Below are 27929 nucleotides of genomic sequence, written 5' to 3' on the forward strand. Positions count from 1 at the left end.
TGAAACATTATCAAAGGATATTTTTAATTTTTCAACTATTTTTCAAATAAAAAAATCAAATGTTCTCCAATTGAAATCAGTGATTCTCACAATTGGGTGATGGTATATCAGAATCCAGGGTAAGATACTTAGATTAAAGAATTTGGACAAAACACACTCTAAAATTATCATTGTTTTCACTTATTTTTACCATATTTTCTTAATCTAATTTAAGGTTTTTAAATAACAGCAATGAAGGACATTAGAATAGTAAGTTAGTTTTAAAAAATCTAGGAAACTTAGTTTTCAATAATTTATTTTAGAACTTAAGATTTTTTATAGTTCTTTATCAGAAAATTTAAGGATGGTTTCAAATTAGATCTTATTTCTGAGTTTCTGAAATAATTTGTTTGGGTCCCTTTGTAAGACAAAATAATCAAACTACATTTTAAGGAATTAAAATCACCCAATTCTAAATCAGAAACATGCAAAGTTCAAAGCAGTGAGAGGATACAAAAAACCTTTTTTTATTGTTTGTAACAGTTGTTTAATTGACTGATAACCTCTGCAAAATAACCATGTCATCTTTATAGTATATACCATAATATACCTTCAGAATCTTAATAAGAAATGTTAACAACTACTAAAGATAACTTAAGAACATAAGAGCAAGCTGAATAAATTGAAAAATTTACCATAATCCTGAGTGAGAAAGTAGTTCTTCAAAAATTAATTTCTAAAATAGTTGAAGTTCAATTAATTAATTAGATTTTATTAAAATGCCTTTCTATAAACAATGAAATGGCAGAAATTTTATCAACATTTAAAAAATGGTACTTAATATACTTATCCTAAAATATCTATGGTGGTTGAATAAAACTAGTCAAAAAGATTTGAAAAGGAGGACATCCAATATCTTTGAGTAATTTAAATAGTATGATAATAGCACAAGAATAGACAAATAGATCAATAGAACAGAATGAACAACCCTAATAGAGTCCTATATATATTCAGAAATTTAATAAAGTGTAGTATTTTTAATAGGTGAGTAAAGGATAAATTATTCAACAAGTGCTGTTAGCACAATTGTATATAATTTAGGAAAAATAAATTTGATTTCTGATTTAGAACACACACACAAATATAACTTTTAGATTATTAACCAGCGTAAGTACAGAAGTATTGGAGGAAAATTATCTTTTTTCTCTCTCTCTTTTAAAGATGGGATGCTCTACTTTGAATAATGAGAGGAAAGATTTTTCATAGGAGAAAAGAGTGCACATGTTATGGGGTATATACAGGAAAAAACTCCAAATGGACCCCACGAATTCTGTGTTTCTGCCAATTTGAAATTTTAATTTCGCAGGAAGAGACTCAAGATTAATAGATTATAGTCTTTGTTCTTTTAAGTAAGGTAAAACAAAGTCACTGAACATATCTGCCGGAGAGAACACAGGAAACTTTTTGTTTAGACATTTTTGGATCGTCTTCCCAAATAGATCGCAGAGCATGTGGGGGATGGGGTCAGAGGACTGGCTCTGGTGACACATTACTTGGGTTTGACTCCTGCTCTACCAGATGTGAACTAGCACAAATTATTCACTATTTCTTTATCCTGGTTGTCTTACCAATAAAATGTGGAAAATATTATGGTGATCATGACGGTTCAATTAATTAGCATACGCAACACATTTTGAAGAACATCTGGTATACAGTAGCCACTCAATACACATAAGCATCATGAAGAGAAGTAGTAATTGAATATCACTGAGATCCCACAGCTTATGCTCCCTAGAAAATAATTTTTAAAAAACTCCAAAACTTAGCTCCACTTTCCGGAGCTATCCCCTGGTATCCCTCCAAATGTTCAGCCGTAGGTGTGGTGAAACCCCACTACTGGCCACCCCCTTGTCCTTCCTAACAACCGAAGAGTCCTTTCTGGAGGTATCAAGTTGAAACCAGTATAGGTCCCTTCTAGCGACTATTAGCATGTTGCATTTAATGAAAGAAAGGAGGTTTCATGAATTTTCCCCTTTGTGAGAAAAAAAGAATCAAAATTTTATTTAGCTCGGAGACAGGAAACATCTTTAAATGCAGAAGACACCAGAACAGCACCGATTAGGTGCTCAGTAAACTGTTTAATGGATTTTGAAAGGGAGCAAAAGGCAAAGGGAGAGACTTACAAAGGGAGAAAGACAGGTGTTTGAGGACAAAAAAAAGAGGCCTAAAGCACCAAATATGGATGGGCCTTTGATAGAAGAAGAGGCATTTCCTGTGTTACAGTAAGAAGGAATGAGGAGAAAGGAGGGTTCAGATACAGGCAGGATGGAAGATCTGGGGATGGATGTAGGAGGGGCTGCCTATAGGTAGGACTTTAAGTAGTTACCACTTCTGAGTAAGAAAAATCCTGGGAGTAAGACAGTCCAGGAATTTGGCTTGTTCTCAATTTAACTCTGCTTGGTTGAAATGAGTGAATCTGTGATTCTAATTTACATAATCCTTCCATGAATAAAAATAGGATGCAAAAACTCAATCTGTCCCAGATTTAGATCCAAACTGGAATGCAAGATTTGACAGAAATCATCTTCTAGGATGTCTTTAAATGGCACTAACGAATCTTGAAATAGAATATCTCCAAAAACATATGCCTCTTTTTTTCTGTAACCAGGGTGACCCCTTCAAACTCTTTTCAAACCACCGTGCTAATTCGATTTTCTTTGAAAAAAAAAATTACTACTAGAGACTTTTAGTTGGAAATGTTCTACGTCACATTAGGTAGACACTTCTACCAGGAAGCTGTTCCATGCTAAGTATTGCCAGTAACAGATTACCTTGGATGAATTGCTTGGCTGACTTACAGCAATCACTGATGTCCATCTCCGTCTCACTGGACCTTTCAATTACTACCAAAAGACTAAGTCTTGCCACTCACACCTCTAATCGTGCGTACATAATTGCTATGTTAATATAACTGATATGTGCTAATTCAGTTGTTTAAAGTTCTTAGATTTAATTTGAATTCTTACGAAGAAAATTCATATTACATAATTAAGATGCTACATTCAAGCTTTTATTTCTGATGCCTCAGTTGAAAGGGTTGAAAAGAATAAAGGAGAGGAGATACAATATGCCAAAGAAAAGTACTTATGACTAAATTTAAAGTCACCTCAACTACAATTTATGAAGCATGCTTCAAAACATCTTAATATAGAATTAAGGAATAAATGTTTTTTTTTTTTCTTTTAACATACTGAAAATCTACCTGACTACAATTTTCTCTTTCTCTCTTTACACTTAAGTAATACTTTTCAGAGACTGGCTACAAAAACTTTGGAACAAACTGTCAACCCATTGGGACTTCCCTTTATGAAATATCCCCCATGACAAAATTTATTCCTGTGATTAATATCTGCCCCTGATTTAGAAATCCAATGTCCTCCGGGACCTAATATCAAGTCTTTAAATCACATTTTGTCTAAGTGCCCATTTGATATTAAATGCATTCTATAAGATCCTTCTAAACTAAGAGACTGACATTAAAGATTTACGAGGTGCTCCTGTTGGCAATGAAGTACTAGGGCATTTAACAGAGGGTAAACCCTGTTGTTACTTGACTCTTTAAGAACAAGATAGCATCAGATCAAGTAGAGGAGCTGGGATTCAGACTCTGGCATGTCAGGCTCCAAAGGCATGGTCTTGCCGCTCACTATTCTGGTCAAATGACTCTAATGATTGGAACTGGGTACTTCTCTGGTTAATAGATTTATTGCTTGAGTAGATCTGACTCCTTGAAAAAATGTCTCAACTAAACAAGTCATTGGCCCTTTAACTCTTAACCACTGGTATTAATTCTAATATCTAGTATTCTAGTGTCAGAAGCAGAATTTATTCCTTCTTGTCCATGATATCCCTTCATGTGAAAGACAGCTGTGATGGCTTAGGTCTTCTGTTAGAGGCGTAATTGTTCCTATTTGCCTCCTAGTTACTCACTTCGAAACATATTTCTGCTGGACTTTAGCCCCCTTGAAGTGTAATAAACAAATTGTATGTGCAAAATAGCCTTCCAAGTGTGGCCTAATCAACATAACACTTTATTTGGCTCACTGTCTTGGCCTTTTGAAAATTTAGTGTGTCCTTATTCTCTTATCCAACATCTATGCTATTCATCTTCACAGGGTTCTTACACATGGTATACTTGTTCTTGATGACTTCATCTGAGTCTCTGATAAGAACAGAAAGAGAAGTCAACCCTGGGTAGATTGTCAATAAAGGTCCCTCTCTCCAGATTGGCACTTAACCTTATTGTCTAGGCAGTTAGGGACAAGATAAATCATTCATGAACTTATATTTGAATCTAAGCCTGACCTCAAATCACTCGAGTGATCTGGACAAGAAATTTAACCCATAGACCTTAGTTTCTTAAACCTGCGAACTGGGAATGATAATACTTCCTTACAGGTGTCATAGCAATGATATTTGTAAACGTTAAGTTCATCCTCATGAAGAACTGATACACAATAAAAAGTATTTCCTTGCTGTTGAAAGAAAAAGTTTCCACAACATTGTCACAGAGATGGGTGTCAAGAAGCCTTCTCCTACAGCTTGTTGGCAGCTCCGTGTGCCATGTAGCTTGCTTGCACACAGTAGACTTAGCTCATGTAGTGATGAACTAAGTTCTCTAATAATTTGATCTTTTGTTGCCTAAGCAACACTATCTTTGCATCTGCTGACATTAAGCCCCCTCTGAACACTGGGTAGAGAGGCACTGGTGTTCAGAGACTGCACAATGTGTGGTCTTTCAGGCCGGTGCCTATGAAACCACTCACTACCTTTGGCTTGGTTTAGTTTTTCATTCAAATAACCTGGCTTCTGCATTCCTACTTTTCTGATCTGTAAAATGGTGATGATGATATTGACCCATCTCACAGGCATGCTGTGAAGCAATGCTAATTAATGTTCACAGAACACACTGAAAACGAAAATTGCTATTTAAATGCTAAAGATGTGTATTCAACAGAGGACAAGTGTACCTGGGGATTAACATGTCCTAAATGCAGAAATGGCTCAAAGTGGGACACCAAATAAACAACCTGACACCTGCTCAAAAACTATACTTTTTCACTCACTCTATTTTGAAGCAACACATTTTTATGGATTTTGTGACTGAAAGCTGGAAATGAACAGTAACTCGAATGTCTCTCTTTTTAAAAGGTGGAGGGTATACTTTGAGGGATTATCAGAAAGAGAAGTGCCTAAATTGCTCCAGGGGAAAAATGATTCCAGGTAGGATATGGCATGGTAAGAAACCTGACAGTTCAAGACTCTTTTCTGTAAAAACTCAATAAATGTATAACTCACTCTTCTCATACAATAAGATCCATTGATTTGGATTAACAGATACAGCTTGCTCTCAAATTCTAAAATGTCAGGTTAAGAAAACATTTTGAGACTGCAAAATAGATTAGGAGTATAGATGGTTCAAACACAAGAGACTACACAAGCCATCCCAGCCTTTTGCTTGGCACCACTTAACCAGAGCTGAACAGCTGCTTAGCAGAATCTGTCTGATGTGTGGTACCCCAGGAACTATGCAGCAGCCATCCCAAGTTTCTGAAGAGGAAGCTGCTAAATGTTCCCCAAAATAACTTTTTACTAACTTGTCCAGCTTAGGATGCCTCCCTTGCTTCGAGGACATAAAGAAAATAATAATGCCTAAACCATCTGGAAAGATTTTATTTGAGTTGTCTTTTTTACCCCACCAGGGGCCTGTAGCATTATTTGCATTGCATTTTGGCGACTTTTCAATTTTAAACAGTTAATCATCTTAGAGGATAGGGATATGCAAAGCTGGCAGTGTTTCTTGGGAAACTTAATAGAAACTCAGTAGAGTAAAAGGAACATTTGAATTTGAAGTGGAAGGTTGCATTAAACATGAAATAAACACTCCTTCCTGTGCTGCCAGAGTCTAAAAATAGGCCCTTGAACAGATTCTGAAGTGCCATTCTCTGCTTTCTCCAGTGAAGCCACTGGCACCGTTAGCCTGATTACTACACAAGGAGAAGACCAGATGGCTTGCCCTTGAACTGAAATCAAAGGGCCTTCTTTTATGTGAACATTTTTTTTCAAAGTGAGGGCTTCCTAAATACGTAAAGGTCCCATGTTTATTACACAAAGGGCATCTGTTGGCCCATTACATACTCGTTGCCCCAGCCCAGTACTCAGCTATCTTGGCACACTGAATAATGAAAACCAGAGCGCTCATGGAAATACTTCCCAAAGCCTTCAGATGACAACGTGTCCCAGAGAGGCGGTCCACCACTTAATCAACATGAAATTCTCTATTAAAAACCAAATATGCTGAACTTGTTATTCGAGGTGTCGGGATGGGCCTCACCTTGGAGCTTGTCAGAGATGCATAGTCTCAGCACCTCGCCCTGGAAACACTGAGTGGAGGCTGGAGTTCACTGAGACCCCCAAGCGATCTGGAAGCAAGTTACAGTCTTAGTTGCACAGAGTTCATCACTTCCTATCCCAGTCTCTACTCTCTAGGAAGATATCTAACTCCTTTAGTAGTTCTATTTTATTATCTCTTACTCTTAAGGATAACTTTAATTCCTTCTACTATGATAGTGACTAGAAAAGAGCTTAATCTCAGAGTTACACAGTAATACCACATCATAGACACCTCCCGTCAAAGTTAATTCATTATCACATTACTGTTTATTGAATATCTACATGCTACATAACATTCAGAAATAAAAAGACACACACTCAACCTAAAGAGCTAAGAATATCTAGATACGTGAATAATCGCAATGATGGATGAGTAGACAGAAAAACATGACACTTATAAAAAGTTTTAAGGTATTCTGAACCGGCAAAACTGAGAGCATGGTGAAAGGATTGTTAAGATATAAAGATGATCTTGGAATAGATATAATGTTTTATATTCCATTCTAAGGCATTTGAAATTTAAATCAAATTCTAATGCTGACAAGGATCATGAGCAAAGGGTAAAGGTGATTAATGAAAAGTGTTAGTGCTATGTTAAGGGCAACTCTTCCTTAAACTCCAATCTGCTGAGCCTGGTGTTGCCATTTCTTTTGATTTTTAAAAACAACCAAAAATTTAGACTTGTATAGCAGGTGCAATTTCCTAATGTTTAAATAATGGCTACTGTGCGCCGCCCCCCCCCCCCCCCCACCAAAAATAGCAAACAACACCACCACCAATAAAACCTAACAATGAATGAACTGAACAAAATTCTTGTGTGGGCTGAATTGCAACCTCTACTTGAAACGCTAGGGTGTTCTGACACACTGGAAGCTTGGCAGTGGCCTCGCCACTGAGTTTCCAGGATGGGTAAGACTGGCTGGGACAATTCCAGAGTCAGCACGAAGAAGCACAATGTGATGTGTGCTGAGGTAGAGTTCTGTTTGCAGAGGGCTGTGGGTGGAAAAGGGAATGACTCCTTGAGCAGTGAGGAAAGGTTTCCCAGATGGCATCATGAGCTGACATTTCAAGATCAAAAGGTACAAAGTAAAAAGGAAGAGAAATAATGGGAGAAGGTATTCCACGTGAGAAAATCAAACTTGTAAAGGCTTGAGAGAGAATGATTTTTTTGATTAAATGTTGAGAGTTCAGAATGGCAAGGAGGAGAGTATACAAAGGCAAAAAATTTGCTTAATTTAAAAGAGTTGATGAATAGTTTATACGATTTCCTCTTAAGAATGACCATCTTCCAGGCTTATTAGGCAAAACAAAAATAGGGACATTTCTTTTATCAGTAGTTGCTTTTTATGTGAAGTGGCTTTGATTTGACTGTGGCTTTTGAGACAATATACATAGAAGTAAAAATTTTATATTTCCCCAGATAGAAACTCATATTCCTTAGGCTAGCAAGTAGTTTGTAGTAATTCCTTCGGTTTTTAGATATTACTGGGGAGCTGACTTTGCCACCTCAAAATATGCCTCATTGGCATAAAGATGATCTTTGACCTGGGTATTTTTAAGAAAGGGCAAACATAGGAGAAACTCTGAAAATCAAATTGAAGTTACCATTTTGTAATATATGTTTATATTTATAGGGGAAATCTCCATTTGTAAGGATGTCTCCCCATCTTTGTACCAGGAAGAGGAGGGTGACTAAATCTCAAAAAACTTATTATTGAAAGAGGCAGCAACTTAAATCTACATGACAACCTCACTTTTGTTTACTGTGCTTTTCTTGCTAACTTCCCATAACTAACCTCCCCTGCCCCCACCCCCGCATCTGTTGACTTTAGTTGGAGATGGTATTTAGGGTGGTGATTTGGGCCATTTTGGAGAGTCACTCAGTTTTCCGGGGTATCTCTTATGTGCACAGGAGATATACACATCATTAAACTTCTTTTTGCTTTTTTCTTTTTCTGCTAATCTATCTTTTATTACAGGGGGATCTCATCCAAGAACATAGAACAGTAGAGGAAAAATTATTTTTCCTCTCCTACATTACCCAAAATAAAGGAAAGTCTTTCAACAGATGTTCAAAGGGCATTAAACATTATCAATCAAGCTGACTTCACATTTCTTTGCAAAACAGCTGTGATTCTTTCATTTGTTGCTTTTAAAGGAAACCTTTAATATCTATTGCTATATCTGTAGTTTCAATTGTAAGTATTCCATCTGTAATTTTTAGTTATTCATTTACCTCCAATGTTAGCATAAGAGCATCAGTAACTCTCCCCCCTCTCATTCACTATCATAGAACTGATAGGAAAGAATTTAAATGCTCTTTGGTGAAGGAAAGAACTCAACACAAAAATATCTTCAAAAATTACCAAAAGAAGAGAAATGATGAAATTTATGAGAGTATTAAAACATGCTGTCGAGCATATTTTATTTAATTTTTCAATATGTGTCCTGGAAATCATTAAAATCGTCAGCCTGCAGCTGCTCCTTTCTGAATACAGAGTGTTAGAATGTTTAGACCACAGCTTTCTTGGCAAGTCAACAATTTTGGTTATGGTCACAGGTTTTGCAAATTACTTTGGCCTCAAATGTTTTACTATTATTCCTTCATAATAAATATTACAAATAAATGCCTGGATCGGTGTTTTTTATTTATTTTTATTTTTAAAATTTTAAATTTTTTTAAAAAATTGAACCACTTTATTGAGGAATATGTGACATGTAAAAAGCTGTACATACCTAATGTATACAATTTGATGAGTTTGGGAATAAATAGACACCTACAAAACTATCACCACCATCAAGGCCACAGATATATCTGTCACCTTCCAAAGTTTCCTCCCATCCCTGTTGTTGTTGTTGTTGTTGTTGTTGTTGTTGTTGTTGTTATTGCTGCTGCTGCTGCTATTACTACTACTACTACTATTTGTATATATTATAAACCCTTAACATAAGATCTATCTCTTGAATCAGCAGTTTTTAAGCTTTAGTGTGAAGAGACAGATTGCGGTGGGGTGCTACTTAAAATGCAGATTTTCAGGCCTTGTCTGAAGAAAGTCTGCCCTAAGTGATTCTGATGCTAATGGTTCCAGAATTGTTTTAAATGGTGCTGGGCAGATGATGCACTGAGTGGCACAGTCAAGTCTTAAACAAATTAAAACTTCTGAGACGTATCCACAGTGATAATGACAGGGAGTTCAAGCTCTGTGAGGGGGCAGATTCTCCCTGTTTTGTTCACAGCCATGTCCCCGGCATTGAGATCTGCACCGGGCAGGGGTGGGGCAGAGGGTGGTGTGCACTCTATACCTATTTGTTGATGGAGGAGTAAGCGAAAGAATGAACTGAGTATGATGTCAGCAATTGCTTTCTGATCTTCATGCCCTTCACTTGTTCCTCTGTCTCACATTAACCATCAGTCACATAAAGTATTTATACCATAACCTGCTCATCAAAAGAGGCCTTTGCAGGGCCAGAATGATGATATTCTGCAAAGTCATCAGCAGTCTTGAAACTATAATGTTGATTAGCGTTTTCTGCTATGACTACCTACAAATCTGAGCATGGATTTGAAAGAATTGCAACACCCTGGTGGATCATGACAAGTCAGTATCCACATTCCAAATGCATTCTTTGACATATCACACAAAATATAACACCAACCGTCCCAGCAAAATGTTGCGTGGGTTTGAATGATACTAGAATGAGACTATGTACATAATTCTTTTTTTTTTTTTCCAGAACTTGTGAGCTTGTAAAATGTTTCTATATTAGTTGTCAAGCTCTGAAACCAATTTGGTGTGTTGCTGCAACTGGCTCTAAAGGTGATTCGGGTGTGGTGGAGCAGACCCACATAAACACATGATACCTTTGAAGAAATCTTTTATTATTTCTCTAGAGTGTACGGAAATATTTTAATGAAATCTTAAAGTTACATAAAACACGGAAGTAGAAACCAATATTGCTACAAGTTTTATTTGTCCTTAGAGATTCAGAAGAGATGGAAAACCCTTGGAACAGATCCAGCACTACTTCAAATGTTCTTCTCATTAGTAAGAACATAAGCGCTCATGCAGTTTAAAGTTCTGACTGATGTCCTAATTGATCCTCTAAGTCAGCGCACTTAGCATGAAAGTTCATAGTGCTCTTAACACCATAGCTAAAAGTAATCCTAAGACTGCTTTAGCTTTAAATATCACGTAATCATTATAATTCTATTAATAGTATATATTCGGATATTGATTGTTATTAATTAATACTGATTTAACACTTCTCTGCTTGCCGATAGCATTTTTCAATGGCTTCTCCAGCACATTATTTCTACTATTTTTTCATTTTAAAGTAACAAATACTTAAACCCCCAAAAAAGCCAGAATAGCTACACTTGTATCAGACAAAATAAACTTTAAAATGAAGATCAAATAAGAGACAAAAAAGGTCATTAAATAATGATAATAGTCATTATTTAAAACATTCAAAAATATTTATGTACCCAACAGAGGAGCACCTAATAAAGCAAATATTAACAAACTTAAAGGGAGAAATAGACAGTGGTACAATAATAGTAGGGTACTCTAGTACTCAACTTACATCAATGGATACATGATCCAGATAGAAAATCAGTAAGAAAGCATCGGCCTTAAATGACATGTTAAAACAGATGGACTTAACAGATATTTACAGAGCAATTCATCCAAAGGCAACAGAATATGTGTTCTTTTCAAGTACACATGGAACGTTTTCCAAGAAACATCATGCATTAGGCTATAAAACAAGTCTTAATAAATTTGTTGACTGAAATCATATCAAGCATTATTTCTGACCACAATAGTATAAAATGGGAAATTATTACATGAAGAAAATTGCAAAATTCATAAATATGTGGAGATTAAACAATATGCTATTGAATAACCAATGGATCAAAGAAGAAATAAAAATAACAATTAAGTAATACCTCAAGACAAACAAAAATGGAAATGTGACATACCAAATTTATGGATGCAGCAAAAGCATTTCTAAGAGGAAAGTTCATAGCAACAAAAGCCTACCTTAAGAAACAAGAAAAGTCTCAAATAAAAAATCTAACTTTATACCTCAAAGAAATAGAAAAAGGACAAACAAAACCCTAAGTTAGTAAAAGAAGGAAAAGCAGAGATTAGAGCAGCAATAAACGAAATAGAAACTAAAAAGACAATAGAAATGATCAATGTAACTAAAAGCTGGTTCTTTGAAAAGATAACACAATTGACAAATCATTAGTTACAGTCACCAAGAAATAAAAAGAGGAATCAAATAAATCAAATCAGAAATGAAAGAGATGTTGAAACTGATACTGCAGAAATACAAAGGAAAATAAAAGATTAAGATGAACAACTACACAACAACTTGGACAACCTAAAAAAAAATAGATAAAGTTCTAGAAACACACAACCTATGAAGACTCAATCATGATAAAATAGAAAATCTAAACAGACTAATTACTAGCAAGGTGATTGAATCAGTAATCAAAAACCTCCCAATAAACAAAACACCAGCACCAGACTGCTTTACTGGTAAATTCTATTAAGCATTCAAAGAAGATTTAATAATAATCCTTCTCAAACTCTTCCAGAAAATAGAAGAAGAGAGAACTCTTCCAAACACATTTTATGAGGCCAGCATTACCTTGATACCAAAACTAGACAAGGATGCCAGAAAAAAAGAAAATTATGGGCCAATAACCCTGATGAACATAGATATAAAATCCCCAATGAAATATTAGTGAACTGAATTCAACAAATCCATTAAAAAGATCATACGCCATGATAGGTAAGATTTATTCTAGGAATGTAAGATGATTCAATATCTGCAAATCAGTAAATGTGATATATTATATTAAAAATGAAGGAAAAATAATATGATCATCTCAATAGATACAGAAAAATCATTTGACCAAATTCAACATCTATTCATGTTTAAAAAAAAAACTCTCAACAAAATGGGTATAGAAGAAACATAGCTCAACATAATAAAGGCCATATATGACAGGCCCACAGCTAACATCTCAGTCAAAGGTGAAAAGATGAAAGATTTTTCTTTAATATCAGGGACAATACAAGGATGTCCACTCTTGCCACATTTGTTCAGCATAGTATAGGAAGTCCTAGCCAGAGCAATCGGGCAAGAAAAAGAAATAAAATGCATTCAAATTGGAAAGGAAGAAGTAAAACTGTCATGCAGAAGACATGATATTATATATATAAGATCTCAACAACTACATCAAAAAACTATTAGAACTAATTAATGAATTCAGTAAAGTTGCAGGATACAAAACCGATATACAAAAATTGTTGTTTATTTACACTAATAATGGACTATTAGAAAGAGAAACTAGAAAAAAATCCCCTTTACAACTGCATCAAAAAGCATAAAATACCTAGGAACAAATTGAACCATGGATGAAAAACACGTTATTGAAAATCATAAGGCGTTAAAGAAAGAAAGCGAAGAAGACACTAATAAATGGAAAGATATTCCATGCCCATGAATTGGAATTATTAATATTGTTAGAATGTCTATACCACCCAAGGTAAATACAGATTCAGTGCAATCCCTATCAAAACTCTAATGGTATTTTTCACAGAAATAGAAAAAACAATTCTAAAATTTGTATAAATCACAATAGCCCTTGCATAACCAAAACAGTCTTGAGAAAGAACAAACCTGAAGGTACATGCTGTGATTTCAAACTATATTATGAAGCTATAGCAATTCAAACAGTATGGTACTGGCATAAAAACAGACATATAGATCAACGGAACAAAATTAAGAGCCCAGAAAGAAACCCATGCATAAATGGTTAATTAATTCATAACAAAGGAGCCAAGAGTATATAATAAGGAAAGGATAATCTTTTCAATAAATGATGGAGGGAAAAGAATGAAACTGGACCACCTCCTTACACCAACTCAAATGGATTACAGACTTGAATGTAAGATTTGAAAGCATTAATATTCCTAGAAGTAAACAGGTGGTAAGCTAGCTCCTTGTCATAGATTTTGGTGATGATTTTTTGACTTGACACCAAATGGAAAGCAATAAAAGCAAAAATAAACAAGTAGGACTATATCAAACTAAAATGCTTCTGTACAGCAATGAAAACCATTGACTAAATGAGAAGGAAATATGCTGATGGTACAAAATTGTAAATCATAACTCTGACAAGGGGTTAATATCTAAAATACGCAAAGAACTCATACAGCTCAATAGCAAAAACAAACAATCTGATTAAAAATGGGCTCAACATCTGAATAAACATTTTTTCTAAAGAAGACATACAGATGGCATAAAGAAGACATACAGGTACTTGGAAAGATGCTCAATATCATTAATCAACAGGGAAATGCCTGTCTTAGAACTCTGGTTGCCTCAATGTGTCTTTTAAGAGTACTTATTTTCATGTTCTGCTTAGTTTTCCTAGTAAATTCACTATTATGTCTTGTTATTACAACCCTTCTCATACTTATCTCACTCCAGAGAAGCATTTCTTCCTCTCTCAACTGATGAACTCAAATTAGTGTCATCAGACCAGTTGTGACAATAATCATAGGAAAGAAATAATCTGAAGGAAGAACTAAATAGCTCTTCCTGCTAAGCTATCAGTATATTTATCTATGAAACTTTTTTTTCTGTTGTAATTAAGGATTTTTTTTTTTTAAGGAGACACATGAAAATCATGGTGATGCACATTAGTGAGAAAATCTCATAAATAGGTGATAGTTTGAGTGTTAAGGCCTTTACACATTTCCATACTTTTATAGAAGACAGAATGCATAGTTATTGCTATTTCCGTCTCTTTAAAGGTGGCTCCCTTTTCTCTTTCTGTCCCCCTACCCCACTCCGCCACACTGCCACCCCTTCCCATCATCTCCTGTGTTCTGACTGATGAAAAATTCTAAACTCTGCTCACTTGGGTTCATCTGACTCTGCCCTATTTCCGGGAGCTTGGCCTTTTCGGAGCAACTGAAAATTCCCCAAAGCAACTATTAAAGTGAAGACCACCAATTCTCCATCTTTAGAAAGTGGAGATTTGGGACTTGACCAGATGGCCTAGAAGCTTCCTATACATTTAACAGCAGCAGCAAGTGCCAGGATAATTTTTGTTCAGAAACAGCCTTAAAAGTAAGGTTTCTATGATCTTGAGCTTACATTTATCTCTTGATATTATGTAATTAATTACTACAACAATAATAACAAAAACAGCAACAAAAACCTTTATAAAGAGATCGATCTTGCTGTCTTGAGAATAATTGTCTCAAACATGTTCACGTTAAAATAGTTTATTTCCTCTTTAGCTAAAAGTAACATTTCAGAAAAGTGAGGTTTCAATTTTCCATTTGGAAAAGAAAAATTATAAACAAAAGGCCAAGATTCTCACATTAGAGAATAAATGTTTGAGAGTCAACCAATGAAATCAAAGTCACCAAATGAAGTTAAAATTTATTTAATGAAGTCATGATTTATTTAAAATAATTTAAATCACTGTATATATACACATATACACACCTGTGAGTTTCAAAATATTGTACTCCAAGGTCTCCATCTCCTCAGTTTGTGATATTAAGGCCATATCAGCCAGAATCTAAATGAAATTCAAGAATTACTAATAGCCAGTCTAATGATGTGAAAATCATGTTACTATTGGATTTTTTTTTTTTTAAAAAAAAAAGGTTTCGAAACCCTGTCACTACACCTGATTTGATAGCTAAATTTTGTGATAAGTAGTTACACTTTTGAGATAAGGTCTAATGTAGGCACAATCACAGGCTAGAAATTTTTAAAATCATACCATTAAGCAATCTAGTAATATAGAACCCATAAAAATATTATTGTTTGCTTCCAATTCCTCCACAATAGTCAACATCTCTTATAATTGCACCCCTAATGATTACTGTGAATACTGTTTGCCATATTTTAAATATAGAATACTCAGAGTAGAATTGCATGGTTTTGATATTCTCTTGTAAAACTCAGAGGGCAGCCGCATGTCTCCATTAGCAGGATTGAGTAAAACCTCTTGAATTTAAAATAAAGCCATTTCTATTCTAAAAAATTGCTTTTGATCAGATCTTCTTAGAAAGTGCCACTTTCCTCTATTATGGCTGACAGCTCTTTGCCTTACCAGTCACCTTGGCTTCCGTTTCAAGATGTAAAGTTATCACATCCATTCTAACCGGGAGAGCACACTATGACGTCGGTGTCCTGTTAAAATATGACAGAGTGCACACTGTTCGCTCTGAGCTTCTGAACTTCATAAAACAAGGAAAATCATCACCTGCTGTTCTCTCTACTTCTCTCTCCAAAGTCATTTCCCATGTGTCTTGCCCAAAGGGACGCCCTGAGCCAATCGATTATTAGCATTGGTGGAACTGTTGTTTTGGATATATTTCTTTTGATAGTCTCATCCTTGTTCTACTTGAACAAAAGGGATTCAGGTCCAACCTACAGGAAATGCATAAGCCTTTGTGTTAATATATCCTTATCTCATAATTCATCAATATTTTAGCAATCTTCTGCTGATTCCTAGATCAGATTAAAGGTTCATTCTCTATGTGGCCTTTACTATCTCTATATTATCCTTGTCAATGATTAGGAAATGGGGCAAAATTGATACAATGGTCCCTTTTATATTACATATAATAACTCCCCAAAAGATAGTTTTTTTAAAAAGGAAATACTGATTTGTGACTATTATTTAATAGTTTATATTTTAATATGGATTAGTCTAGCCTTTTTGGATCTGCAAGTAAAAATAACATAAACGCTCACCTAGGAAAATTTTTTTCCACCAAAAAACAAAATCTTCTAACCCTGTTATTTAACATCATTCTTATGAAAAATACATCTCTCATAGCATAAATTGAGAGGGACTGTCATTTATCTCTTTCTTAGAAGACCTTAAACCACTCTCCATTCTGTGAACCATTCATTCATTAGACAAATATTAATTAAGTGCCAAAATACACTATGTAACATACCATACTAGGTATATAGAGACAAACTCAGTGATGTACTGCCCTCCAGACCTTCCACTAGGCTATTTTCTTTTGCTTTCATAAAGTTGATTTCAGAATCTCATTGAACTATCAAGAAATTCTGCTTTAGAAATATATATATATATATATATATATATATATATATATATATATATTAGGGAGATTACTATATATGTAATATATATTTTATACATCTCATTATACATGTATATATAATCTCTAGCCTTGGCTGAATTAATTTTTTTGGATGTTTTCCTTTGAAATAGCTTTATCTTTGCTCTACTTTAATACAAGGAAGGATACACACACACACACACACACACACACACACACACTTCTATTTGTACATTTCCAATAGTCTTTTGTCTACAGGGTTTTTAGATAAAGGATAAAACTGCCTTTGTGATAATGTGCTGTGTGTGTGTGTGTGTGTGTGTGTGTGTGTGTGTGTGTGTGTGTGTGTTTGCCATACTCCTGTTTCCCTCCCTCTTTCACACTTCATCACCCTTATACCATCCCTTACCTCCTACTCACTGCAGGTTCAGTCTCATTCTCCACTCTGGAATCAATCCTATTTCTGGGCATAAAGAAAGTAAGGGACTCTACGCTAATAATTCAGCTTTCAGTCAGCCTTGCTGCCTGCTCTTATTCTAGGACTTGCTCTTTGTCTTGCCTTCTTCCCTATAGCCTACCTTCTGCCACGTAAACTGGTTCTAGTTTCAAAATCTCTGTCTGGCTGGTTGCCTCTGAAATTCCTACCTCTGAGCCATGCCCATCTCCAGTGTCTCCATGGGCACAGAGTCCTCCCTTGTTGGCTCCACAAGTCTTTCAGGTAAAGCCTGCCTACCTTTAGGTGAGTATGAGACCTCGATCACTGCCAAAAGCTTATGTCTACCTCTGGCCATAGCCTGATGCTGGACTAGAAAGGAGATGCTGCCCTTGGATAATTTAGATATGCCCTGGCACCTGGTGCTGGCTCAGCCCTCACACAGCCTCCTCAGCCCGGCTGTGCCTCTTTGGCTCCATGCTTCTGTCAAATGAGCTTCAGTTCTGAAAACAACATCTGTAGTAGTGACTGGTAAGCAGGAGTTACAAACTTGCCATGTCTGGTGTACAGATGTATTTATGTATTTTGTTTGGCAAGCATGGTATTGAAATACGGAGATTATTTTTTCTTTTTCTTTTCTTTTTTTTTTTTGGTGAACTCATTACTAAAATTTAATAATTAGTCATTTTCACATTTAAAAAAGGTCAGAAACAAAAAACAAAAGCTAGATTTCCAAGATGGCTTGAAGGTGGAAGCTATAACATGCCGGATGACTGATGCTGCCACATGGCACCCCTCTACCAGAGACAGGCAGTTCTTGATGATTCAGGCTGTGTGTGATTTCTCTCTCCAGATAGTACAATGGCCATGTAACCTATTGTTTCCCCAATCATAGCCAAATGTCAAGGACCCTGGTCATTATGTTCATACTGTTGCTTTTTTTTTTTTCATATGGAAGATTTAAGTGGAAAGTTAATACATTCTTTTACCTTTGTCTCTACTAAAAATGGGAACACAAGTGGTCTAAAAAAAAAAAAGTAAAAACAAAAAGGGGAGGGCATATTTCTTAATGGAATAGAAGACTATTCCTAAATGTCTAATATACAACATTTCTAATACACCATAGTCAAATCCCCACATTCATTACCTGCCTGATTCTTGTTGGCATTTAACTCATATGGCATTTTGACCCATATCATAGAGTGCTTTGGGGAAAAGGGTGTGGGTGGTGAAAGGATTCGAATGTAAGCAGAAATACTGAGAGTATTTGGATATGCCTTTGGAAAGGAGAAAACTTAGAGGGTTACAATCATTTTCCGTATATCTGGAGAGCTGTTTGAATAAAAAATTAACTTTTTCCATATGGTTCCAGAGGACGGATACTGGGAAAGAGCTGTGGGAAGACACATTTTGGGTGTGTTCAAAGCTATGGAGAATGACAGGAACACATTTTCCTTCCGTGGATGTGTGCACACAAGGTCTGTAGGAACACCTAGAAGCTCCAGTTTTCCCTTCAGTTCTAAATATCTATAAGCTTTAAATAATAGAAAACATTATATTGAGAACAATGATTTACTTCTGTTTTCTCTAAAGAGTAGAGGGTAGGTAAAGGATGTATGTAAGGGAAAACAGAAAGAATAAAGGTAGGTAACAGTTTTGAATGCTAAATATTGTTTGGAGCCAGAGGAAGATAAGAAAACCCTAAGAATTTTGAAGGCACGTGAGGCCTTTTGAGGGTGATGAGGCTTTGGGCACTGAAATACTCTTTACATCAGAGACAATATGTTTGGATATTCCCATTGTAAAATACAAGTTCCCCAGGAAAAAAATCTCTGGAACAGACTTTTAGGTGATTAATCATAAAGATATCTACCATTTATACACAAGATAAACGTCTACCAAAGCTATTTCACACTCGCTTTAGACATTAGCTGGGATCACCAAAATAATATATCCTTTTTAATAAAAGTGGCTCTTTAAGTACAAATATATTCTTGCCTTTGAAAATAATTCCTATGAAAATACTCTATGCATAACAACTAAATATTTTACTCTGGAGTACTTTCTGTTCACTTAAAGAAACAGAAACATCAAAATGGAATAGTCACCATTTAATCATATTTTTCTCATGTATAAGATTTTGTGGGTTGAAATATATATTCATACACATATATCAAGGACCAGTTCAGTTCTCTATTCTGTTTGAGCTCAAGCTTCTTCATTTGTTAAATAGAAACAAAAATATGACCTTGCTTACCCGATTATTCTTTAAATATGTACAAAATTTCTATCTGTTTGGCTCCATAGACTAACTACAATACCGTGTATATCTTGTGATTTCTCATAAAAACTGAGGATTTATTGGAAGTATAAGAATGAATATATATTGATGAAATGAAACTTGCTTTTAAAAGTGAAAAGGCAAGTCACAAACTGGAAGAAAATATCTGCAATACATACAGTTGACACAGGTTTAATATACAGTAAACACAGAAATATAACCAAAACAATAGAAAAACAGGCAAAAGACACAGACATTTCACACAAGAGGAACATGAATGGCCGATACATTTTAAAAAGATGCCTAAACTTATAAATAATCAGGGAAATGCAGTTAAATCTCAATGAGAAATCACTTATATTTATCCAACTGGCAAATAGTAAAAAGCCAGAAGATAAGTGTTAGTAATGATTTAGATTATAGAGAGACTTATACACATTGCTGCTGGAAGTGTAAGCTGAGATAGTCACATAGAAAGAATTTGGCATTACTTGGCAAAGTATGAGCCTATGGCAAGTCCATATCTAAGATGTAACCCTAGGGCAGTGCTTCTCCAAGTGCTGTAACTGTCTGCAACAAGATAGGCACAGAGGTTGGAAATTTAATAACAATTTGGCAGAATATTTTTACATCTGCTAAATCTAATTAAAACAAGGTTAAATTTTTATGACTTTTTGTATTTTGTTGAAGTTAATTTTTATTGTTTTTGCTGTTTTCTCTAAAAATTTTAATCTTTGAAGTATTGATAATAAAAAAAGAAAAAGGAAAAGGAAATGGACCATTCAGCAAAGACAGTTTGAGAAGTACTAATCTAGAGAGCTCTTGCACTAGAAAGCCATCAAGAATATCTGTCTCCGTACTGTCTGTAATAGCAAAACAACACCATTACAAACCTTAAAACTCAAACTGAAATACAATTAAAAGAGGAAAAACATGTCAGCCAACAGGAGACTAGATAAGTAATTTATGGTATAGTCACACAATGGAATATTATGCAATAGTAAAAACTAATGAACTATGACAATGTAAAATAACATGGATAAATTCTAAAAACGTAGTGATGAGGGATCAAAGCAAGTCTCAGAAGGCTCTATACAGTATGACACCATTTTTTATAAAGCTCAATAACATAACTAATTCATTAACTGGTTGATTGATTAATAAATTAATATAGCTTTTAGGCACACATACTCACATGATTGAATCTTTTTTAAGCAGAAAAATGATGAGCTCTAACCCATCATAGTAGATACTATGCTGAGGCAGGGGGATTCGAATAAGGAAAATGTAAACACCGTAGATAGATCTATTTATTGATGATAATCTAGCTATTGAGTTGGATAATGAGTTCAAAAATGCTTCTGTTAGTATTAGGCTTTATATTTTAAATAAATGTTATAGATATTTTTAGTGCATAAAATAACATTAAAGTTTATTCCAAATAAAATTTAATCTCTTTTGGAAAAGCACTGTCAAAAATTTTGTGGCTCAAGTGTTACAAGTAAAGAGGTTCTGACTCAAATCTTAAGATAATTAAAATCTCCACCTGGATTATAAAATCTAACTATAAAACTATTTGAAGGTAGGTACTATAGTGATATATGCTGTTAAGACAAAAACATATAAGACATATGAACATAAAAATCTATCACTGTCTGTCTTCAAATCCCCATATAGTTGAAAGCAGAAATAAAGTTGACAATTATACATTCCATATACAAAAATAAAATCATGTTTGGTGTAAGGAATGTGGCATTCTTTTACAGTTCAAATGTTTCTCAAGCACCTACATCATCTTGGATGCAAATATGGGGCTGGATGTATGGTGGCAAAATCAGTAGGGAAGATCCCATACCATGGCACTTCAAGATGGGGGGAATTAGGAAAGGCAATAGGGTACCAAGTGAGCGATCATTCAAAACCATAGGGCTATGTGCTATAGAGATAATAAAATAGGGGGAATGTGACAGAAGTGACAGGGATGTGAATCAGGGAGGGTGTCTAATACAGGGTGGTCAGAGATGTCCTCTATGAGGAAGTAGCCATTAAGCAAACCATTTTCTGCAGAAGAAAACTGCTCGTTCAATGGCACTAAATGAAAACAAGGTTAGAGCATTAAAAAATAATAACAACAACGACGACAACGACAACAACAACAACAACTGAACATGGTCTGTAAGGCTGAAGCCATGAAGTTGGAGGGGTCCAAAGAGGTCACGTGGCCTTGACCATCGTCATGGAGAAGAGCTTCCCAGAAGTTTGTTCATCAAGGCATTCCCTTTTGTGGTAGTCCTGTCCCTGTTCACTCAGGTGGCCGGCCATTCCAGAATTTGGGAGTTATCCAATTCCCTTGTTCCACTTACTCCTCTAATTCATGGCTAAGTACGATTGATTCTAACTCATAACATCTATCTTGTGTCCTTTCCTCTATTCCTATCATTACTTTCATAATTCTCACCTCACCTATACTATTAAACTGGCCATTTTACTGTTCTTCCTGCCTTAGGTTTTATCCCATCTCCAATCTATATTCCACACAATTTTCACAGTAAACTTTTTAAAAGGTACATCTAGCTTAAAACCTGCTAACTGCTTTCCTTGCCTAGAGGACAAAGTCCAAATTCCTAACAAGGCATGTGAGGCCTCTGGGATCTGGTCCCTGATTCTTTTCCATGCCATTCACATGCAAGGCTCTAGCGGGATGGAGGCTGCAATTCCCTGGCTCAAAATGATTCCTCTTTCCTTGGCCCTCAGTGCACCGTGTGCAAACTTTCAACGTGGCATGGAGGATATCATGGCTCCTAGTTGACAGTTTGCCTCTTTCCTTATATACTCCATGGATCCTGAGTACTGCGGGCAGAGCCTGCTGGTCAGGAGGTCCTGATTACCTTCTTGTTGAGTGACTCGGGAGTAAATTAAGCTCTGTCTGTTTAATTTCTAGATAAATCTCAAACTATTATTTTATTTCCATCATCCCTGCCAACGCTTAGGTCTGTGTTTCATCAGCTCTTGCCTGGACTATTTCAGTAGCTTCTGAAATGGTCCACTCTCTTCTTTGTCAACGCCATCTGCTGCACAGCTGCCAGAGTTAAAATCCGTTCTTATCGCTCACTGCCTCAAAACTCCAACTGCTGAAAAATCCCTTAGCATGGGGATCCATGACTGTCCCTGGGACTTCTTTGCGGCCATTACATGCACAACGCACTCAAGTTATACCAAATTGCTTAGAACTTCCCAAACGTATTATGCTGCCTCTCGCCTGGAGTTAAGTTAATTCCTTCTACCTGAACTTTCCTCCCACTTCTCTTTCCCTCTTGCATCACTGCTCCTCTAATCCCTTCTCTATCTTCTCAGCCATTAAGATTCAAATCAAGCATTACCTTCTTCATGAAGCCTTCCCTGGACACCTACCTGGCTGCCTTAGATAACCTCTTCTAATTTCCACAGTATCCAATGCACACCTTAGTTATACAACACCATGTCCTATTATTTTTCATCCGTTCGTCTCCTTTATTAGTTTTATTGGAGGCAGGGGTCTGAAACTTGTCTTTATGAACCCTGAACACATGGCATAACACCTAGGAAATGGAGGGCCATCAATGAATATTTGGAAGAACAAACGAAAAATTAACATTCTTCATTTTGGTCTATTGGTAATATTCCATCTTTAAACAATTATATAAGCAAAATAACAATGAATTTTTCTGATTTCTTCTGAGTCTGAAGATTAATGAGAGTAGCAAAATAATCTTCTGTCTCTTTTACCTTTATTAGGAAATATTTAATCAAAATATTGTCCCTCTTGAGAAATACTAGCTTATTTCTAGAGAAGTGAGTAATGAGTCTAGAGAAGTGAGTAAAGCCTGAACGTTTTCTGAAAGCATTTCAGTGACAGTTTTGACATGCAGAGAAACCAATTCATTGGGAAATGAGGGGGTGGAGAAAAATGATGGCAACAAAACAAATAATATTGAATCTGAACAAGTGAAAAGTCGTGAAAGAACATAACTGGCATGAGTTCCAAAGTTAAATTAAGCAAATGAAATACATGAAAAAGGAATTAAAAGTTGATTTCAGACAGTTAAAATGCTTCTCAGTCTCATTTTTTCCAAGACAAATTTCATCATCTATTCAGCAATTCACTTTGCAGTTCTTAAAAGGAAGGAAGTAAATCTGTATTTGTTAGTGTGCGATGTTTTAAGAGATATTATTGAGTGAAAGAAAACCGAAGTACAGAAGAAAATTTATATATAATCACATTTATAGTCAAAAAGAAGAGAACATATATACTTGTGTATGTAGATGTGTATATAACAATATAAATGTACCTACATGTCTATAGCCATCTATATCTACCTGCACAGAATATTTCTGAAAAGATAAGATTCATAATATATGGATGACTGGGGAAATGGGCTTTAGAGTCTGATGTTGGACAGAAACATTTTTCCTTGTTTACCCTTTTGTAGCTTATGAATTTTTAGCCACATGCCACATAATAATCAAGGGAAAAAACACAAAATGTGAAAGAACACTTAAGTAAATAAAACCAGAGGTGATTGTGCAATTAAATTATTCCCTGTTTTAAAGAAACTACGCTGTAGTTATTCTTACCATTAAAAACACTGAAACAGGACATTTTGTATAGATAAAAGTTGCAAACAAAAATGAAATGGCATGTCTTTTCAGTTAAAAACCTTCAATCACAAGCTCTTAAATCAATATAGTAGTAATAGTAATTAGAATTTCAGGATGATTCAATGATTTTTAGGAATAGCATTTTAAACTCAGTTGTTTCTCCTCTCAGAAGGTGAAGGTCCTCTTTAAGGGAGTAAAAGTCACCAATACACATAAATGGGAGATCACTTAAGCTCAGAACTATAAATTGCAGTGGGTGAATGTCAATGGGGCTCAACAATGCTCCACATTCTTGAGTGTCACCAGCCAATGTCACTGGCCAATGTCAAAGTAATAATCCGAAATATTTCTGTGCCTTATTAAAATAAATAACTTGTATATTATATTTTGATTTCTAAGGCTCCCCTTCTAAAGTTATCATAAAACTTAAGACTTTCTAATGGAGACAAGAAATAAAGCAAAGTAAATTGTTTAGACATTAAAATAAATCACCACACACACTGGAAGAGTAATAACTTGGAGATGAGCATCATAGGCCATGTACAGGATAAAAAACCTGGGTTTGAATCCATATCTGCCACTTACGAGTTCTGGGATCTCAGGAAAGCAATATCGTTTCTTTCAATCTCACTGTCCCCTTTGATAACAAAAGGAACATATCTCACTGTGTTGTTGAAAAATTAGTGGAAATAATATAAATAAAACAATGCTTCATGAATAATATAAATAAAACAGTAAGTAAATAGCACTTAGTAGATGCACAAATGCTATTAAAATTGTAATGCTCATACTTAATAATAGTTGTTAATCATAATTATCTGGCATTGTTTGTATGAAACAGCTGAAATCAAGAATTAGAATGAAGCATGGTCGGGGAAAGGAAGTAATCAAAATAAAGGGAATATAGTTTGGGGGCAAACCTAAACAGCTTTCTCCATTGCTATTGTCCCTCAAGTTGTCACCTTGCTATAAAAGATTCTTTTACTATCTTTTTACCTTATAGACTTATCTCTGCGCTTAACTTTTTCTGAAACCTGTTTTTGAGATATAGTAAGAAATAATATTAATTCCAATTTCCTGACAATTAAAATGAATAAATGATGTGTCCTACATGCACCCAAGGCCACCCAAATGGTCATGCATGTCTATGTACCACCAAGGATCAATTCCAAGACTGACTAGGAGAAGAGAAGACATATTACAAGTGATCTGCACAATTACTACACAGATAATTAAGAGTTTAATGAAAGCAAAATTATTAAAACTTTCTGACTCTTGTCTTTTTCATAGCACTGAGACTATGAGTCCTCCTTATGTCTACCAAGAGGAACTTTTGGTAAATTGGTAAATGACTATGTAATCTCTTTTTTTTGACTATATAATCTTTTACATAAAAATCCCAAGACTCAGTCTAACACATCTTTCCAAGATGTCCAATTATGTTGCAGTCAAGAAGGGGCATATCTTGTACTCCCATGGTAATTTCTAATAAAGATTTTCCAAGTGAATTATATCTAGTAAAGGGGTTTAGAAAATATTAACTGTAACTTTTATGATGTCTTTGGTGAAAGGCTACAGAAGTCTGATTCTGAGGCCTGTGTTAAGCTGTCTCAGGGTTTTCAAACTTTGATACTATTGACATTTGGAGCTAGCAAATTGTATGTGTGTGTGTATGTGAGAGAGAGAGAGAGAGAGAGAGAGAGAGAGAGAGAGAGAGAGAGAGAGAAGGAGGAGGAGGAGGAGGAGGAGGAGGAGGAGGAGGAGGAGGAGGAGGAGGAGGAGGAGGAGAGGGATTGTCTTGCACATTGTAGGATGTTTGGCTACATACCAGCTTCTACTGATTAGATGTATACATCCCCAACACCACCCACCCCATTGTGACAATTACAAAGGTCTCCTGGCCTCCAGTTGAGAACCATTGGACTATCTGTACTAACCAAGTTAATTCTCGCTACCCTAAACCTATTCTCTTTCTAAAAGACTGTATATATTGCAAGTTCAATTTACTCTTTTTGGGCGGGGGTAGGTATCCAAGCCTTTATAACTATTTGACAGGTAACATCATTGCTCCTTCATCGATTTATTCTTTTTCTAAAGAAATGAGCAGTAGCTATGAATATTATTTTAGAAGCACTTAAATGGTATTTATGAACCTAAGCTGCCACCTGTTATTCTAGAAGAATGAAAACTTTGACTAACAAAGTTTTTCTTTGCTTTGTTTTGCTATGCTTTAATTTTCTACCAACTCTCTTTGGTGAAAATAACTAGGACAATGTATTAGGTATCATTATCATAATAATCATTCTCCATGTTTAATTTCTCATTGTAAACATAAGTCCACTGTAAATCTTATCTACTGCATTGGCTATTTTGATACTTTTGTGGGGAGATACACATGTGGTTTATATGCAACCTCACACACATGCACATGCATGCACCCACGTGGAAGCATGTGATGCAGAATGGAGGTAGACAGAATGTTCCTGCAGAAGGATTTTGAATGGCTGATATCTGCGCCATCCCTCAATAGAGATCTGGTTCTCAAGTTTTAAGATAGATTACTGAAAAACGCAACAACAACAAAAAAAGGGTAAAGGTAAGAAAACTGAGTTACACTAAAAGTAAGAGGTCCTTCAAAGAGAGGGTGAAACTGGACCTTTGGAGAATTAGGGACCAAGCTGTATTACCAAAATAGAACTAGGCACACAGTTACACAAAAGTGTGGAGAACAAGAACAAGGAAGGGGAGCACAGACATGGAAGAGGATGTGCCCTCTTAAAAATTCAGTCAGTTATGAAGTCGTTTCTGCTGAGGCAGAAGCCAGAGCTTGAGAAAGGGTTCACGACAGCAGGAATCACTAACAATACCTTGCACAAAAGAAGTTGCTACTTGTCCTATGAGGAAGGTTAAAATCAAAGCAAAGGGCCTCTTCCTGTTGAAAGATTTAGGGGAGACAACAATTTAGCCCCATTGGAAAATAAAAGGTCTAGCTACTTACATCAACTCAGATTTTGGCACTGTGGCCTACATACCAAGAAGAATGGGTCATTTTATTATCACTTCACATCATATTACATTATAATAATTTATTGCTGTTATGTTGTTTTTAATGTTTCTCCTTGTTCAAAACTGTGAACACACTGAGGTTCAGGACCCTGTTTAACTTGCTCACTGTGGCATCTCTAGTTCCTAGCACAGAATTAGCCCCATGATCTAAATAACTGAATATCTGATGAATTTATGGCTGTACCAGGAGGAACTATGCTTGTTTGAGGGTGTCTCTGAGCTTATTGTTGAAACGGAAAGTTGATTAATTAAACAAATATTTCCTGAATGCCTGCTAATGGGAACACCAGATTACAACAGTACAAATGTCCACGCCCTTGTAGAGATTACATTCTGGCAGGTAAACCAAAAAGGAAAAGAATTTCTTTTATTTATTGAGTCTCACGGTCACTCTGCAATCAGACGATGTGATTTCACTCCCACTCTACTAAAAAGGAGAACGGGGCTTAGAGTCTGCAGCTTTCCTATTGGTGGTGACAGCTCCAGAGTTAGAGTTTCTGACAGATCGTATCTTGTTCTTTCCATTACAATGTGCTTTTATGTGCAAACTTCCAGTTAAAAAATAAACATGGGTCTATGGCCGTGCCACCCTGAACAAGCCCGATCCAGTCTGATCTTGGAAGCTAAGCAGGGTCAGGCCTGGTTAGTACTTGGATAGGAGACCACCTAGGAAGACCAGGTGCTGTAGGTGTAAAAAATAAGCTGTAAGCTGACAAGGTCCTTGCAATCTGTGAGGTTAACCAAGGGTTGCCTCACCTAAAAAAAATAAATAAATAATATATGTATATATATAATTCATTTATTTATATATTATTTAATATATATATTAAAAATAGCCATGGGATGTACAGTACAGCACTATCAATAATACTGTATAACTATATAATAGTTATAGGTGTCAGATGGGTGACTCCAGGGGTGATCACAAGGTATGTAA

General features: G+C 35.5%; 1 protein-coding gene and 1 pseudogene across 1 annotated transcript in view; one reads left to right on the top strand and one right to left on the bottom strand.

Moving 5' to 3' along the window:
* CHSY3 (chondroitin sulfate synthase 3) overlaps positions 1-27929 on the bottom strand; it is a 227891-nt gene that overhangs the window by 19083 nt on the left and 180879 nt on the right. The window lies entirely within an intron of this gene.
* On the top strand, positions 27565-27683 carry LOC118606143 (annotated as a pseudogene).

Source organism: Rousettus aegyptiacus, unplaced genomic scaffold, assembly GCF_014176215.1.
Source record: "Rousettus aegyptiacus isolate mRouAeg1 unplaced genomic scaffold, mRouAeg1.p scaffold_m13_p_7, whole genome shotgun sequence".
Taxonomy (NCBI): domain Eukaryota; kingdom Metazoa; phylum Chordata; class Mammalia; order Chiroptera; family Pteropodidae; genus Rousettus; species Rousettus aegyptiacus.